Source organism: Alligator sinensis, unplaced genomic scaffold (genome assembly GCF_000455745.1).
Source record: "Alligator sinensis unplaced genomic scaffold, ASM45574v1 scaffold54_1, whole genome shotgun sequence".
Taxonomy (NCBI): Eukaryota; Metazoa; Chordata; order Crocodylia; family Alligatoridae; genus Alligator; species Alligator sinensis.
Window position 1 is genome coordinate 1,567,510 of NW_005841962.1, and position 19,009 is coordinate 1,586,518.

The window sequence follows — 19,009 nt, forward strand, 5'->3', positions numbered from 1 at the left end:
CCCACTGTCCCCAATCTCTGTCTTCTCCCCTGCCCCCCCCTTTACTGTCAGACGCTGCACGGGCGCCTTTATTGTGGAGCACAGGACGTGGAACCTCAGCCCTTGCCTGGCCATGTAGCAGTGTTAGCCCTGCTGATTGCCCAGACAGGGGAAGGAGTTTCCATGTGCTCTTTGGTGGGGGGAGACCTCAGCCCAAGTCAAAGTTGAGCTGTGCCTGACAGTAAGGGGGAGGGAAGAGGGTGGATCCGGGGTGGAAGCAGAAGATGCAGATGGGAAGTGATATGGAGATGTAGGAGGCTGCTGTTGGTCTGATTCTGGCCTTGACCCAGGCTTAGGGCCAGTCAGAGCCACAGCAGCTGCCTGCCTGCCTCCACTTCATATGCAAATGTAAGATGAGGGGCTTCCCCCGCACCCCATGCTGATTGGGAGGGCAGGGAACCTCATCTTATATTCGAGTAAATACAGTATTAAAAAATTGTAATACAAAATACAACTTGTGAATGAAAACTAAGCAACAAACGGTACTTGTCCTCCAATCTCTGCCCAGTGAAACCCCCTGGATGGGAATGATCTAGCTGTGCAACTTGGAGTAGGCTAACTGTGTTCTAAGTAATGCAAACTGGCCACCAGCTTCCCCAGGATCAGGGGAACAGAAAAGTAATTTAGACATTGTCTACCTACATTCCTCCTCCTCAGTTGCCCTAAACAGGAGCTTATGGTAACAGCTGAGAATTCAAAATCAGGTCATGTTGCTGCCCTTTGCCAGAGAAGTTCACAGGTGTCTGTTATAGGCTGGATGTTTTAAACCATAATTTATAGGGGTTTGCGAAGCAGGCCTTATTTGACTCAGATTTGCCCTGAATCGGAGACCGTGATTCAATTCATTGATTCGGATCACTGTCCCTGGTTTGATTTGTCTGAATCCGAATCTGAAGATTCGATGCTGATTTGGAGAATCAGCAATTCGGACATAGAGACAGCTTTAAATGTTTTTTTCTACGCACCTCTAGGTAGCAGGGGCTCGTGAATGCTGTGATGCTGGGGCACGTGGAGTGTCCCACAGAAGCATGGGACGCTCCCCAATGGACCCAGAAGTTGGCTGGAAGTGCTTCTGGTCCACTTTTGGGTCTGCTACCGAGCACGCTTGGGAGCCCCCCATGTTTCTGTGGGACACTCCATGTGCCCCAGCATCACAACATTCATGAGCCCCTGCTACCTAGAGGGATGTAGAAAAAACATTTAAAGCTGTCTCTATGTCTGAATCTTTCCAAATTGATCCGGAGGTTCGGATTCTGTTTGGAGAGATTAATGGGTCTTCTGATTCAATTTGGATTTGGAGATTCAGCCACTGAATTGGGTCGAATCCCCACTGAATTGAATCGGGGAGCAAAGCTTTGTACAGCCCTAACAACTTAGACTAATACATCCTGACTGAAGTCTTGTGCAGTCTATAAAGTGATACTTGTAACAAATTGCCATTGAGTCCTACAAATGACTGGTGCATGGCAGTAAAATGCTAAGTTTCTCCCAACAGAGAGCAGTCAGGCCTGTTCCTCATCCCATAGCCCCACCCCTCTGTCAGGGGATAAGCCGGTCTCGTTGCACTTCACAGATTCTCCGTCCTTGTAGCTGAAAACAATGTAGTGTCTTTGGATGCTGTCTCCATGGTGATCACAACTGACTACAGGGTACTTCCGAGCTGTATTTTGCTCATTGCACTCCATGACCGCTTTACATGCGCAGGCTTTATACCATGCCTGCATAGGGTTCCTCTTTCTGCATAGATTTTAAGGCAAAAACAGTTAATGGAGTACAGCTTTTGGGGCTGGCAACAATTAATCATCCTTCAAGCCAAGAGGTATGTGTAGAGCCAAGACTCTGCCTGTCACGTCCAACCCCCCTCTCCCCACTCACATAACTCAGGGATGAAGTAGAGACATGTTTGCTGTTATATTCTGAGACCCACAGATAAGATCATCCCTGCAAGAGGATTTGGCTTCTTTTCCCCTCTTTCTCCTCTGCACTGTCATGTAATCCAGGATGCTGTCAAGTCCCAAATTAGCTGTATAATAAAAGACTTACTAAACATACAGTTAGGAGGTCAGGACTTCAGTGTAGTTCTTCATGCATCTACTTTGCATTGAATAATGTATGTAGTGAAATAGACAGTTGGATCAAATAGACTCTTTGATCGAATTCTCATCCTCTGTGCACAGATGCCAATGAATCCATCTCTGAAATGTAGCTATGTCTGGGGGTCAAAACAGTAGTACGCATTGGGGAATAATGTGGAATAAGGTACATGTCTGAAGCTACAGCAAGAAGCTTATATGCAGGCAGAACGTAATTTTTCAGTGAAAACTAATGTGAACTTCACTTGCAACAACAACAAAAAAAGAAGAAAGTGACCTGGGATATTCCATAACCATGGGTGTCTAGTAGGGCTATGCGAAGCTTAGGTAGCTGATTTGATTCAAAGGAGATTCAGCCCAATTTGGGGACCGAATCTCCGAATCGAATCAGAAGATCAAGTAAAAACTCCAAAACAATTCGAAGATTTTTCCAAATCAATTTGGATGCTTCAGAAAAGATTTGGCCCATTTGGAGATTCAGCCATAGACTAAACAGGCAGCTGACAGCTGCGTCCAGCTGGTAAGTCTGTTGCATTTGGGGGAAGAAGGGGTGTGGGGGAGGGAGGGGGAGTGGGGCTGGGGCTGGGACAAGCGTTACCTGAGGAGTGGGGCAGGGGGTGTGGGATGTGGGTGCAGCAGCGCTGGGAGCAGGGGGCTATGCCCTGCTGCTGCTTGCCCGGGGGGGCAGGATGCAGGTACAGCTTGCTCCAGGCGGAAGGAGGCAAGCAGCAGCAGGGCAGAGCCCCTGCTCCCACCACTGCCATGACCACATCCCATCCCACCCCCCCCATGCAGGCTAGCAAGTGGCAACAGGGAAGAGCCCCCACTCCCAGTACTGATGCGGGCCCAACAGCACTGGGAGTGGGGACTATACCCTGCTGCTGTCTGGAGCAAGCTGGACCTGCATTCCGCACTGCATGGGGGGACTCTGCCATGAGCCCTCAGAGGCCCTGATCACCACTGCCAGAGCTGGTGAGTGTGAGGGCTTTTTTTTTTTTTTAATTGCCAGGATACTGGGGCTGGGTGGTGCAGTCATCAGGGGTGGGGCTGGGTGGAGGGGGAGGGGACTACACCACATGGCCCCAGGTCTTCTGCTACTGCTGCTGTCAGTGAGTGCATTTTTTTTTTGCTCCTGCTGCAGTCACTGAGTGCAGGGCTTTAAAAAAAACAAAAAAAGTGCCAGGACTAGGCTGGGGCCGGGTGGGGGATGGGGCTGGGCAGGGCAGCCATGGGGGCTTCTCCTGTGGCTCCCCCCACCCCGGGAGAGGAGGGCAGGCACTGCCGGAGGAGCCGCCTGGCTGTGCCTGCCTGTCCCCGGCCGATCCGAATCACCAAATGTTTCCAAATCAGCACCAGATCTTCCAAAGCTGATTCAGCCAAATCGATACAGGGCAGTAATCGGAATTTCCAAATCGAATCCCTGTCCTCCAAATTGGCCAAATCTGAATTGAATACTTCCCTATTCGCTCAGGTCTAGTGCTGTTTTCTCTTACATCAGATAAAACACAACATTTTCCATAACACAGTGCCCTTGTCATCTTGTCACTACCTACTCTGGTGAGCTGGGGGGGAGGTAAGAGCACCACCTATTAAATGGCCAGCATAAGCTCCTGCAGGACTAGAGTGCTTTCCTGTGCAAGTCTTCAGTTTGAGTACTGACCAGTTTTGATCCTGCTTTGTTTATGATACCTGACAAGATCAAAGCCTAAGTTGGCATGTCTGCAGACCAAGCCAGTCACCTTGGAAGCCATCAGTGCTGGAAACCAACAGCTAGCCAAAAGTTCAAGTTGAACTGCTTTGAACCTTTGAAAACTGAATGAAGCAATTGTAATTTTATCTTTCTAGGCCTAGGTTGTCAGATGCATTCTTCCAGGGCTTGTCAGTTTGAGTAGGATGCAGCTGTCTTCCATCAAAGAGAATTTCAGGCACTTGAGGATAATAGAGAGAAAGGGAGAGACAAGAACAAGTTATAGAATACACCAAATTGAAACAAGAATAAGGGGGTAAAATTCCATTCAGTGCATTGATTTCTCTCAATGGTTTCTTTTCACATTCATTTATATGCAGGAATACTACCTAGTCAAATAAAACTCATGCATGTACAGTAGCGGCATACATCTTGAAAGTGCAGGCAATATCCAGTTTTCAAATGTCACTTCCCTTGATACCACTTCCCCTTAATCATTTGATAACATGCAAACTGGATAACTGTAGCACTTTCTTTTTTGCAAGTCCAAAAATTTATTTTCTAATGAGGAGCGTGCTCTAAAGTTTTTTGAGATTTCATAGATTTCATAGACGTTAGGGCTGGAAGGGACCTCGGAAGATCATCGAGTCCAGCCCCCTGCCCAGAGATGTTTCTATCAACTGCACTGGGCATGAATTGGGCCCTGTGTTTCATAAAAGAAAGTGGTTGATGCTCCCTCCTTGACTTCAGTTGAGCTACAGCAAATATCACAACCTGAGAAGCTGGCTTTAGAACTTCATTGCTGAAACATTCTTGTTAGGCCCAGGGGAACCTGGGGCTTGTCCTTTGCAGTTGATGGGAACGTATGCTGGCAGGTTGTTCCTTGGAGCTCTCTTACCATAGCAGCCTTCATCAACTGCATCAGAGACAACTAGCTGAAGCTTCACTTCACTGACACCTTTTTAGTATTTCCTTCTCATGTGCCCCATATTTATTTTTGGGGTTCCTCCAGTGTGATAATGTCTATGGGTACCTATACACGTGCTCTGATGTGTTCTAAGTCGAACACATCAGAGCAGACTTGATTAATCAAGTCTGCCGAAGCATTCTAATCAGAACACTCCAGCATGCTGCAGCATCTCATATTCAGCATTTCAAACTGTACTCGCTCTGGATTGAAGGAGGGAACCCGTGGCTGGATATCTTAAGCCCCGGCAAGAAATGGCTAATGGGGACCAGAAGACAGCACTCCCAGAGGGAACTGGGACGCTCTCAGAGAGCTGGGACCGGAGGAAGCAATTTCCTTCAGACAGAGGGAAGTGCCAGCAGCTGGGAGATGGGGAGAATACAGCCATTTCAGCACAAGTAGTGCAGTGATTGTTTGCAGCCTGGTAGCGGCCGGGGCAGCAACAGAAGAACATCCCAACACACAGCTGCATGATCAAAACTGTGAGTGAAGAATTGGGGGACCAGTGATCCCAGTGAATTGAGGGTTTTTTCCATTATTTCAGGCTCCTCATCAGAGGGCTTGATGGTAGCCAGGACAATGCTGGGGCATGGGAGTCATACCCAGCTTAGGGAGGATGGTGCACAAGAGGGGCTGAAGGTGCATCCTGGTGGCACCCACATGGTCTCTCAATGTTGTAAGCCTCTCCTACACCCTTCCAGAGGGGGTTTGAGGACTTAAGTGTGGGGCCAAAATGTGGCCCTGTTCATAGGACATAAAGAAAAGAGAAGGACATCAGGGATGCAGACATGTTCCCCAGAGGAAGCTGGGTGGAGATTGTTCCTTTATTTTTTTCTTATCTGTATTTTTCTCTGCTGGGGACAGTATTGCTGTAACTGGCACCAAAAGGTATTGAGCCAGGTACACAGACTTCTAACTTTAGTCGTAGGTAGGGAGAGACTGAGTTGGGGGCAAAGGTGTTCTTTGTTCTTTTGTGCTTGCAGAGCTTGGGCAGGAGGGCACTGTGCCTTGATAATAGCAGCAGACTAGACAAATATATTAAGTTGGTGAGAAGAGACTACTTCGCTCGAGGAGTAGGCTCCCACAGGCCAATAATAACATAATTGCGGTGTGGTATGGACAAGGGTGTAGGGGATGGAGGAGCCCCCAGAAGATCCTAAGGTAGGACACGGGGACTAAGCCAGTCTGTGCACTCTACCTCCCTAATAACTAAACATTCCATCAAGTTTTGGCGGGTGAGAGAGAGAGCGCAGCACATTAGGAACTATGGATAAATATGTCCCTGGGTCGCTCTACTAGCAGCACAGCCAGACCGAATGCAATAGAGATGTGGGCCGCAGCCCTACCAGGTGACACCCCAACACCAAGAACAGACTGAAGAATGAATTGTGACTTAGAATTGCAATTCCTCCCTTTTCTTGCTGTTAGTCTGCATGGTACAGGAATATGTCACTTGCTTCATTCTGTCTGAAAGTGCTCTGTTTCTCCCCAGCCCCATTATGCTTAGAGTGGGCAAGCTGCTTGTCCCTACACCTTCCTCTGTTTCAATTTGGGAAGGAAAGTAGGCCGCCTTCTTCTCTGCTGTAAAACCAGAAGATGGGTCTGAGACAGTGCTGCTGTCAGAAGTCAATGTTTGAGGGGTACAGACATATCATATTTTCATTGCTGTAACCTACCTACCAGTGCAAATATAGAGCTAGAAGCCAGCAGTGCCAGACAGGTTCCCCCTCCCTGAGCCTGCCTCTAGGCTGGTGGGGAACACTTTTTGGCGCGCAGACAGAAGGGAGGGATTGGGGAGTGCCCACCACTACTATATTGGGCTGAGCTTGGTAGCATTGCTGGAGTGAGGCAGGAGCATCTCTGAAGCTTTCCCTGCCCCAGAGTCAACCAGGGAATGCAGTAGTGGCAGGGGAGCAGGAGTGGCAGTGGGAGGAAAGGCAAGGAGAGGAAATGTGCTGCTGAGCACAGAGGGGACGGGAGAGGAGGCATCTTTCTTGCTTCAGGGACTTAAAAAAAAGTCCCTGGCTGCTGTTCCTGTAGTATTGTCTGAAAGGCAGGTACTTTCTGGATCCGCTTCTGTATACAGGCCAGCACTGGTTAAGTTGCTTTCTTCTGATGTAAAGTTACCCCACAAAAATAATAGTATATGTGTTGCAGGGTGGCGGAATCCACCCTTGCTATGCTTACCTGGTGGTTGAGCCAATGCCAGCGAGGCTGAAAGAAACTCAAGTGTGGCCCCTCTTAACCAGACATTAGAGAATGATGTCAGGGGCACGCAAAACTTAAAAGAGAGATGCTGAAACTCTGGAGGGAGAGGAAGATGCCCAGCTGCAGGGACTGGAGAACGGACCCCAGAACAGGGGTCAAGATGCAGGGAGAGTACTTACCGGGGGTGGCATGGAGAAGCTGGTGAGGAAACTCTGGAGCAACAGCCATGACAGATACTGCTGGAAAAGGATGGCTAGCAGGAGCTTCCCAGGGTGCTGAAGGCTCAAGACTGTCTGGACCTGAAAAAAAGGAAACGCAAAAAGAGAATGAAAGGAGCGGTTTCAGGCAGAAACCATAAGTAAGAGACTAAGAACACAGTACGGGATGAGACGTGGCCCAGGTGTTAGGAGCCCCAGATGGGGAGACTGTACTTACGAGGGGCAGTAACCCTTGGGTAAAGTGGTGGGCCTGTAGTTGTTGGGAGTGGGGGCCATACCTCAGATGTGAGCAAGAACAACATGGGAAGTCACCCCTGAAGAGACAGTAGCCCCACTGGAGGGGGGAAATCTAGTGGCTGAGTGTGCCCAGTGATTTTTGGCATACAGCAAACTGTTGTACAGACTGTTAAGGAACCCCATGACATTGCAAATGAGGCCCAAGGGGCTGTCCTTCAAAGGGGAATCCCAGAAAGAGGAAGATTGGGGGAGGGAAAGATACCAATCCTCATGGTGCATGGCTGCTCTGATGTAATATTATGATGAGTGATGGCAACTCTTTATTTTAGTTCAGTACCTTCATTGGCAGTTTAATAAAGGCAGGGAACAAGACATGGGGACTAATAATCGCAGAGGTGTGGGTTTTCTGGAAATTTTCCAATGCCCTAAATAGAGCATGATCTGATTTAGCATGTTTATTTGACTTTTATATTTAGTAAACAAAACTAAAAAAGTACTCCCATTTTAATTTTATATCCCAATAGCTACAAGTATTTGAACTGAAATATTTGATTAGGAAAAAAATTAAATACAGCACACATAATGTGCTTTAAATGTTATATTCAAACAAATTCAAAGCTTTATATGGAAAGAAATTATTTTTATTGGAATACTTGTAAAAATGTAAAGACAGTACACAATAGCATGTACTTACATTGTTTGTTTAAATTTAAGGGAAAAAAGGAACTGAAAACTGTTGAAACACCAATTTTAGCACACTCAAAGAACTGTGCATTATATGTCATGCTTTGGTTTTGATTTGACCTGCATAGCCAATTAGGTAAATTCATAACTTGATTTTTGGTTTGGATTATAATGTGAGTGTATTTACCCTTCTGTTTATAAATCAATAAAACATAAATGTACTCTCTCTCACACTTCCTAGGGATAATCACTTGAAAAACATTAATTACAACTTTGAAATTGCCAAGCTTGCCTAATATTGTATTGTCATCCATTCATTGTTACTAATGAATTTTATGAAACAGTGAATTTTTAGAAATGGAAAAATAAAGCTCCGGAAAATTTTCTGGAAAATGCTCCATGGAAAATTTTCTGCCCCGCATCTCTGAATAATCATTCTTGACTGAACATCTAGGTCCCAAGGGTAATCAAGATCCTCACAGGCCCTAACTCGAAGATCCATTGAAGGTGGAGCCATGTACACCAGGGCCACAGACATAAAGCAACCTCCTACAATATATTTTTCCAACAAGAAAGATATCAAGACATGGCAGGAGAGTGTGAGACAGGCTGCCCATACAGGAGAGCTCTAGACTCCTGTTACAGCATATAAACTACCATAAATTACATCAGCAGGTCCTCTGCTCTCATCAGTTTCAACTGACTCTCCAAGCGTAAGATATTTTTGTGGGTGATCTCTTTATTGGACCAACTGCATGGCTGGGATACATAGGCAAGTTGTGTAAAACTCCATATATAAATAAAAACAGGATATAAGAGAAATTATCAGGTAGCCAACAGACAAGAGAGATGCAGCAAAAACCTGATTGCACAAAAACAAGATTGTTCCCAGGTAGGTTGCTTTAACCTGTGCAGTGTAGGGATTGGCGAGTATCAGGTTAGATAATAATGGACAATGAAATCATTCTGTGTTAAGTCCCTGGTTCTTAGTGCTCAATAGGCTAGTGAATTTTTGTTCTTATGCTTGAGCACAAGAACTATGAGGTCAGGTAAGGAGCAATTTTATTTATTTATTTATTTTGTCTGAAAAATGTTTTCCTACCTGTGTTCTAGTGTGTCTATCCCACAGTACCCATTTGCTTAAACTATTGTCTGCTTCCCCATCACTGTAATAGCAGCCTACAGTCTACTGTGCAAGGATATGTTGGTTGCCTACCACCTCTGGATCCTAGTATAATTTACAGTTCAAATGACAGTGGTGTGTCTGCATCCTACGTTATCGGCAAATGGTAGAAGGAGGGACTGTCTTGTGTTCCTTGTGCAGTCCCTGGGTTCCTGTCTGTCACCGCCCCTCCCCCCCCATGGAGGAGTCAGTTGTTACACATTTTGTTTATGCTGTTGACCTGAAGCTGTATATGAATAGGGAACTCCTCATGGACCCAAATGTGCTCATCCATAGCCATGCAATACAGTGGACAGAAATTTTCTCTTCCCAATAGGAAAATAAAGCTGGGGGGTAGGGACAAAAGACTTTCACATGAAAAGGAAAAAGAATATAATTGGCTGCAAAAAAAATGTTACCACTTTCTTCTCTGAAAACATTGGAAGAGGAGGACATGTGCTGTGCATCTGTGTGCATTTGTTTCTCTTTGCCTTTTGTTCTTTTTCTTGTCTCTTGTCACCCAGCTTGCAAATGAATTTGTTGTTTCCCTATGTAGAGCAAAATTCACCCTTGTGCCATGTACCAAAGCAAGACCTACCAGATGTGCAACTTAGGTGGTGTGTCATCTTTCTGCTGGTACTGATGCACAGGTTGGATTTATACCCAAATTAATTGGGCAGGAAATCTTAAATAATAATAGAAACTGACCCCTCCCCCCCCCCCAATGTTTTCTTCTTTCCAGAGCCTGTGTTCTCTCTGTGCCCAATTATGCTGTTGAAGAAATTTTCCCTTCATACATTGACTAAACAGTCGGGAGGTGGGGAGGAATGGAAAGGAGCTGAATGTCTGCAGAAAATGATTTAATCTGATGTATAATTTGGCTCTGAAATTTCTGGAAGATTTCATCCTACTGGTCCACAAAAGAAAAGAGAAAAAACACTTGGAATCCTAGTTTGACACTTCCAAAAGTCTTTTTACCTTCCACCATGCACCACAGATACATTATTTATTCAGTTGTGTGTTATTCTTCAAGAAGCAAGTATGAACATTGATCATCATTTGTTTAGGTTGTACAAAGAATTTGCATAGTTTTAATGGGACTTTTTATTAGTTTGTGACAGGTAATGAAATGTTGAGATATTTACCATGACCAACCCATTAAAGCTGTCAACTTTCTAAATGATTCATACAGGCCTGTGATTCTACACAGTGCCTCTCATGTCATAACAACTGCACGCCTCTTATTTATGGTATAGTATTCCTACAGCAGTTCCTCACCTCTGATGTCAAATGTTAATTTAAATACATGTTATGTTTTTTCGTTTCAGAGGAAGGTATAAATCAGTGGTACCCCAGTTCTAACATCTTGGAAGGTTCAAACCACAACTAGAATAATGTGGGTTCATCATCTCTTTGAAATTTATAGTACCAACTCTTTGGTATTGTCAGGTTGATGTGGAGACAGGAGCTGAGAAAGGGAAGTCCTCTAGATGTTACAGGCAAAATCTGGATTTGCCAATGTGATGGATTTTCCTTTGCCTTCACTCCTGGGGACCTGCCACGTGCCTAAGCCTAACTTAATTTTGTTTGTTTGTTTTTTTAAAACTTGGTTGAGCCTTCTAGTTTGAAATAAATCCTACTCTGCTCAGAGCCAAATCTTGGATTCACTTATGCTAATATTCATTTTGCCAGTGGCCTTAGGGAGTTTTGTCAAGAACTGTAGCACTTTGTTCAGCCTGACTTGAAAAGTTTTCCCCCTTTTTCCCTCCTCAGTAGCTTACTATTAGTGGACCAGCAGTGGCTAGTGGCTCTGAGAGATATTGGAGTCTCACCATAGTGTAGGCATTGTATAAACACATGGTGAACAAAGGACCTTCCCATTTAGAGCTCATCACCTAAACCTGTGGTTCCTAACCTTTGTTTACCATGACCGGCTGCTGAGAGTGGAATGCAGCTGCAGTGGTGGCCTGGGAGTGGGCGCAGCTCATCCTTTGTGTGCGGCACCACAGCATTGCTCCCATGACCCTCATTTGGGTCACAACCCAAGGTTAGGAACCACTGACCTAAACCAACAAAACCAAAGGGTAGCAGAAAGAAGTGTCACTGTTTTCAGATGGGGAGCTGAAACAGAGAAATCAAGCTTTGCCAGTGGCTAAATGGGAAAATGGGGTCAAAGCTGAGAGCAGAACCTAAATTCCCTTGACCCAGACCTACGCTTTCATGCTTCTTTTCTGTAGTTTCTAAATATGATTTTAAATATTGATCTGACATTGAAAACCTAAAGCATTAGGCTAGCATGTAGAAACTGAATGTGATACCGGCTGGATGCAAATGGAAATAGCCAGATTTGATTCTTTTAGGCAGCACAGTGCAAAAATATAGATAAAAACATGAAAGTAAATTAGCTTTTATCTTTTATTCTACTTTAATAATCTAAGGAGCTATTAACAATGCAAAAAAGGCTTTATCTTATCATAAACACTTTTTCCCATTTTTAAAAAAAATTTGACCTAGGACAAAATTTTCAAATTAAGCATCTGTGTTAGGTGTTCAGATTTTCCAGTTGGACGCTCAGATAACCTTTTAGCATAGAATTTGATCTTACTTTTGTGGGTATAACACTAGGTTTCAACTTGCATGGAGATACCCAATGTAGACTTGTGTCACTGGGAGCAAAGTTGCCCCTTAGCATCTCAAATACTCAGTTCGGGTATCTAAGCACTCATTTGGATTTGTGTATCTGATTGACTTGTTCAAGTTTGAAAACCCAACATGAAGATTTTATTTCTGACCTTATGTTCAGGTAACTCCTATTGCTACATTTAGAAATGCATAAATATTTAAGAGAGGTGCTCAAACATACATCAACTTCATTACTTGCTTAAAATTAAGTTAGTGATTTCAAGTGCTTTCCTGAATCCAAGGCATTGACTTTAGCATGAATGTATCCAAGAACAAAACTGATCCCACCGTGTCCTTTCTCAAGAAATGTATTCCCCTTGTGTCTTTAAAGAAACATTTTCTCTGATGAAATGTGCATTTATATCACCCAAAATCCAAGCACAAAACCTCAGAGGTAACTAAGTCAGCGTTTGGGACAGATAATCCATTTACAAAAGCAAGGAGTGGAGTAGTAGTATTCCTCCCCTCACATAAAATAAAATAAAATGTATTGTGGACTAATGTCCACTGACTCAGTGGAGCAGCACCAATTCAACAAAAAGCAGATTTGGCCTTTTGTGTGCCCTGTGGTGGGAGAGGGGTGGAATATGGGCAATAGTGCTGCTGGTTCACCTGAAAGGTCATTTCTACCTGATGACAAAAGCAAAATGTCAACATTTATTGCAGAAGGGCTTTTCCCAGCCCAGCATGAAAGAATGACTTGCCAAGCAATTCTCTCTGGCACTCGGTGACCTTTATGTAGATTAGCTATGTGCACAGAAGTTTTAGAAAGAACAGACTTGGCCTTTCACGCCACTCCAAAAGAGGCTGATTGCCTTTTGGAGGGAATGTGCCCAGACACCATCAGGGGATAAGCAATAACCAGCTGGTGAGGGATAAATGGGACAGATATATGCTTGGAGAATAAGTTTTGACTCTTGTACTGATGACCCTCAGCCTTGTTGCCTTCATGGGGCGACCTGGCAGCAACTATTAGTAGGAACACCTGTCTGTTGGCTTTAAAAGCCCTGGCTTTCACCCGACATCACATGAGATGCTAGACATCTGTTCCTAGACATTGCTCTTACAACAGCATTAGTCAGCACTTGTGCAAATTCTAAGAGCAGTTCACAGGATACATATAATGATCTATTGGGGCTGTGTATCAGGAAACAAAAATCTGGAGAGATCACCTTTGCTTCTGGGATGATCAGTGAGCTAATTTAGAAACTGTCTGAGCTGCAGAACAATAACAACAAAGTGGGTCTCAGCTGTGCTGCCTGTTAGCATTGAGCAGAATCTGAAATTAAGACACTGCAAGCACCTGCATTTAATCAGTCTGGGAGGAGTTGATTTTTCTGAGCTTCATCAATACTTTTGATCTACCACTGATGCCTGTTACAACACTAACCACACACAGCAAGCCACCAGAGATCATTATTCCCATGACAAGATATGATCATGTTATTAATTTATTTTTTTTATATTGTTTAATTTGGGAATTCGGATTCAGTCAAATGTCAGTTCTACAATCCAGATTCTTAAATTAAACATGAATTGCTTGGGAGATTTCCCAGACCTGTTGTTTGTTATGTCAACCCTGCCATCACTTTTATTGGATAGAGAAGCAACCATTTTGCATTAAGCTAATTTGGCCCCAGCTATGAGCACGGCAGGAGCTTCTTGCAACAACACAGGACTGGGTTCCACAGGAACCTGTGATTTTTTTTTTTAATTGTCATCAAAATCATAACTGGGGGAGGTTGAACATTAGTGGAATAAAAATCTACAACAGGAAGGTTAATTTTCATCCCCATTATGCCATTCATTCTGTCTGCTCCTGTTGAAAACTATCTACTAAAGGACTGCAGACCCCCAAGGCTACCCACGTTTTTCTGCTTATATAACAAGTGAGTCCTCTATATTGGGCATCTCATGGCACCAAGGCATCTACACAGATGTAGATGAAAGAACTTGATTCTTGTTTTCCTGCAAAAACATTAAAGCTTTGGATCTGAATGAAAAAGAAGTAATCAAAGTTGAGAGTTAAATCCATAGAAACATCTATTAGCAGATCAGTCCTAGGTGGGACCTATTTAATTGACCTTTATTTAAGTTTTCAGAGTGGTGCACATGCAGGAGTGCTACATAATAAGAGCCTGGTTCCTCTTTGATAATAACAGGGTGTGTGAACTGTGCACTGCTTTGAAACTCTCCTCTTCTGTGTACGGATGGTTCAAGACTGACATACTTATGCACCAGGTTATTAGCCTATTCCTCTTGCACTGGCTAACTGGGATGTGCAACAAAAGGGGCCAAGTTGTAAAGTGAAATCTAGAGAAGAGGCAGATTTCAAACAGTAAAAATCTGGCGTGTATGGAGGTAAGGATTAGCATTGTTATTACCTTCATATACTTATTGTTAAAAATTTTATTCCCTGGAGTTGTATTCTGATTATGATCCTGGCTCCACTGGTATGACTCCAGAATAACTGCAGTGGACTTTATCTGTATTTATGCCAGGCTAATTGAGAACTGGATTTGTTCTATGATGATGAATTAATGCTAGTACTTTCATTTCCCCCTTCCATTCCTCTTTTCCTTTACTCATATCTGAATTTGAAGTCAGCAGCTAAGGATATATTTCATTTACTATCTGTCCAGATTTGTGCAATGCTTTTGGTAAAATAGACAGACAGAAACCTACCTTGCTGTAATTTGCAGACAGTGTGTAATTTTGCTAATCCAGGTACTCCCAGGTCAAGCACAGAAATACTCCCCCCCCCCCCCCCCACATGTGTGCTATTGTGAAAGAAGGGATAGATATGCTCCAATTGCATATTCAAATGACTTAGTTTCAGAGGTCACTAGCCACAAGGCAAACAACATAAGAGTGTTTATGAAATCCCTGGCTTTGTGATGTTTTAGTGTCTGTGCAAAGGCTCCAGAGGGACCTCAAGAAATCATGTAATCCATTCCTGTGTCCCCAGCAGGGTCAGATATACCTAGCCTATACCTAAAGGTTTGTTATGGGCTTTGATGGTATGGGAGCTTTGCAAATATAGAGTTGCTATGGAATAGTGTGCTGATAGTTGTCATAACCAGGGATCCGGGTTTTCCGTTTTCCACAGGAAAGCAGAGGAAAAACGTGGATTTCCTCTTTTACATGAGAAAAATGTGGATTTTTCATTTTAACGGAGAAATGCATGGATTTACACTTTTCCAAAGAGCTGTCTACAGGCTGTCAGAGTTACAGCCTGCAAGGGGCTGGAGGGAGCGGGAGGAGGGCAGTCAGGCAGGGGGTGCCATGTACATGTATGTGCACATGGGTGCCAGGCAGCCTGGAGAGCAGCTCCCACAGGTAAGTGGAGAGGGAAGGGGGGATTGAGGCCCCCATGGGGAGGGAGAGAGGAAGTTGGGCTGGAGTTGGGGCTGGGGCTGCTGCCCGGTTGGGTGGTATGTGGGGCTTGGAGCCTGGGGCCAAAATGCACAGCCCTGGGAAGTTGGGGGGGGGGGGGGGGGGCCGGGGGGGGGGTGGCACATCCAGGAGGACAGGGGGATCCGTGCCCTCCAGATCTGTATGCAGGATGGGGGCAGAGGCAGGTGTGAGCTGCCCACTGTGGGCTTAGGCTCCCCACACTGCTGCCCTCCCCCAGAGCCTCCACAGCCCAGTGGGTGCGACCTGGCATGGCAGGGCAGAGCAGGGCTGGGCGGGGAGCTCCTTGCTACTATGAGTCCTGTGTTGCGCTGGCAAGGCATCCCCTTCCTTTCCAGGAGCAGTGGGGGCTCTGGGGGCTGTGAGGCGGGGGAGCGAGGAGCACTGGCAGGGCTGGGGTGGGGTGTGGCTTTGGAGTGAGGGGTCTGTACCTGAATTCTGTGAGCTAAGGGGGCAGAGGGAGCTCTGATTTTCCATGATAAAAAACCCCAAATCAAATACCAAAATTTATAGGTATTTAGAATTTATTTTCCTATAGTGATTGAGGCACTGGTAAGTTTCCAAATTGCTTTAAAATTGTAAATATATCAATAAAACATTGTGCTCAATTGAGATATAAAATCCATGATTAAATATATAATCCATGATTTTATATATAAAATAAAATGAAACATACATATGTGTGTGTGTTTCATTTTAATCATGGATTTTGGATTTTTTATCAGATAATTTATCATTTTTTTAAATTGGAGAACTTGTGATTTTATTTATTTATTTATTTATTTATTTTATCAAAGCAAAACAGGATCCCTGGTCATAACAAATCTTTGAATGGGGGTTGTCATCCAGTGCCCTTCAGTTTGCCAATCATTACACCCATCAGAATGGGACAGAAAAATTCTCAGACCATAAGAGTGTGTGTGTGTGTGTGTGTGTGTTCTGGGGCAGATGATCTGGAATGTGTCTTTGTATAATTTATACAATATGTATAGTTCAATAACAGCTTAGCCACTGAAGACAATTCAGGAGTCACCAAACAGCTGTTGTTTACTCTCCTTTCTTCTCTGTCTATTTTGATCTGTTACTTTTATATTTGTTTCAGCAGGGTTTTCACCCAAATGTGATTCAGCTTTGTTAAGAGCATCTGCTATGTGTCAAGCCAGAAGGGAGTAAGGGAAGAGAAAATACAGAGAGAGAGATGGAAAGAGACCCTTCTATTTAATTAAAGAGTATATGGCAATTACAAGGCTTTTGCTGCTTATTTGCTTGTTTTGATAGAAATCCCCTACTCTAAGACCATTTAATATCTTTTTTCAGAGCCATTTAGAACTTTTCTGTAAGTGATGAGTCGGTAGTTAATGTTGTTTACTCGCTTGCACATAACACATGTCTGATTTGTGGTTCAGTACAGAGCTGTAGCTGATAATGGTGCAAAATGATCCTGATAGTGGTGTGACTTGCAAAAAACAAGTGAGGCTTAGCTCTCTGTGTTTGTAAAGTAGCGATGTCTCAGTACCCATGGTACAACAGGTAAAGTTGCACTGGACGAATACCTCTTGCTGGGCACATCTGCACAAAATGTTTTACTCGAGATATAGAGATGCAGTAAGCATCACCATCTACACATGCAGACACTTACCACACAGTAATTTGCTCTAATCAGAAGTAAATTTTGCTACTTGTAAATACAGGTAACAAATTTACTCCTGATTACTTACTGCTCAGTACAGCACATGTAAACAGCCATCTGGCAGCAAATGTGCTCCCAGTCAGCTGGGCAGCAGGGGGCAGGAGACTGCCAGCCCCAGCCTCCACTTCACAGTTGCGATTGAGGAGCAGGGGCTGGGAGATTCCTATGTCCACGAATGCTGTTCTTGCATTTTTAGTGCCCACCGCAAGTTGACTTAAAATGGCTCGACTTTTTAGACCTATTCTGTGAAAAAGTAGTCCCATCTGAAGAATCTCAAATTGAGTACCAAAGGTTATTTATCTTTTTTTTTTTTTTTTTTTAATTGAGACCAGGGGTTGGCAACATTTTAACGCCCTAGTCCAGCTGCATATTCTCCTCTGCACCCTCCTACCCTTCCATCCCCCAGAGAGTTTAAGCTGCCCTGAAAAGTAAGGTACAATCTCATGACTTTTAGAAGCTCCCAGCAAAGTTGCATCATTTTCTCCTTCAGTCCCTCCTTAGAGGTCCCATTTGCTCTGATGCCTACCAAAATCTTGACAATACTGAGGTTGCTATTATATGAAGACCACATCCTAGCCTGCTGACCAGTGTATTACCCCACTTCCCCTGTCTGTCTGTACCCTTTGTTGTCCCCTGTCTTATGCTCAGAATGTAAGCTCATTAGGACAGGGGGCATCTTTTTTGTTCTGTTTGTAAAGCAGTGTCCTTAAAAGGCACGGGTTCTAGGGCCCCCAAAACCTAGAATAACATGTTCTAGATCTGTGGTACTCAACCTGTGGGCCAGATCCAGCTTGTGGAACCACATCATCCTGTCCACAAAATCCCCACAGGTCCAGAGATTTGGCTGTGAGGGAGAGGTAGCAATTAACATGACCAAATTTCCAAGCCCTGCAGGCCAGATGATGTGCTCCTGCACACTGGGCCAGGGCCAGAGCTGTGAGCGCAATCTGGCACAGACCCCAATCTGGCGCATGGGGCCAGAGTTGGGGCTGGGGCCATACACCCAGGTGAGCCCTGCATGCCAGATCAGGTTCATAGACTTTATTAAGCCTGAGGATCGATCCTGCACCACTCATTTGGCCTACCAAGCCAAAAGGTTGGGCACTGCTGTTCTAGATGTGATACTGTGTTTAATAACTATACATAAATAAGACCAAGCTATTAATTTACTGCTTCTCTCATTGCTTTCTGGCAGCTTCTCAAGCATGGAACACAGTGAGCCCCATTGGAGTAGTCTCAAATTACGTACCTTATTCTAACACACTGTGCCAAGAGATAATATCCAAATGTGGATCCAAATCTGCAGGGTGCTAGAAGCCAACAGTTTTGATTTGGACTCCTTATTTATTTAGGAACAAACCAAAAGAGTTGAATTTAGATCACAAACTGACTGTGTTCAGATTTGGTTTAGATCCTGCTCCACTTATAATGAATTAAAAACTTATACTTGTGATCTTGTAGGCCATTCAATTTTCAGGCATTTTTTTCCTATGAAAAAAATTAGGATAAAGTGAATGCTTTTTGCTTTGTTTTAAGTCTTAAGATTTGAGGGGGGGAGAGTTTTTATATCTATCTATCTATCTATCTATCTATCTATCTATCTATCTGATATAAACTCTCCCTTTGATAGATAGATAGATATCTTTCTCCTTCCAACATACTTTTCTCATGTGTGTATATCTATCTATCTATCTCTCTAGCTCCTTCCAACATACTTTTCTCATGTTTTTCTGATGGAAAAGGCAGGAAAAAGTGGTATATGTGTGCATGTGATTTTTTTTTTTTTTAATTTTATTTCAAAAGGTAAAATACAAACTGAGAGAAATAAGGGACTCTAAATGTATGTTCAGTAGGAAGTGTGTCAGGTACCCACATGAGTGTTTTGTACCTCCTGACACCAGTCATCAGCGGGGGGGGGGGGGGCCCCC

General features: G+C 44.1%; 1 protein-coding gene across 5 annotated transcripts in view; it reads left to right on the top strand.

Annotated features, from left to right (window-relative positions):
• Window positions 1-19,009, top strand: part of TMEM108 (transmembrane protein 108) — a 273,408-nt gene that overhangs the window by 63,111 nt on the left and 191,288 nt on the right. The window contains exon 1 of one of the 5 annotated variants that reach the window (XM_006020636.3): window positions 14,215-14,338. The exons of the other annotated variants lie outside the window; for them this stretch is intronic. The gene's annotated coding sequence lies outside the window, so the exon portion shown is untranslated. Of the gene's footprint in view, window positions 1-14,214; window positions 14,339-19,009 lie in introns of those variants that run through there. 5 annotated transcript variants of the gene reach the window in all.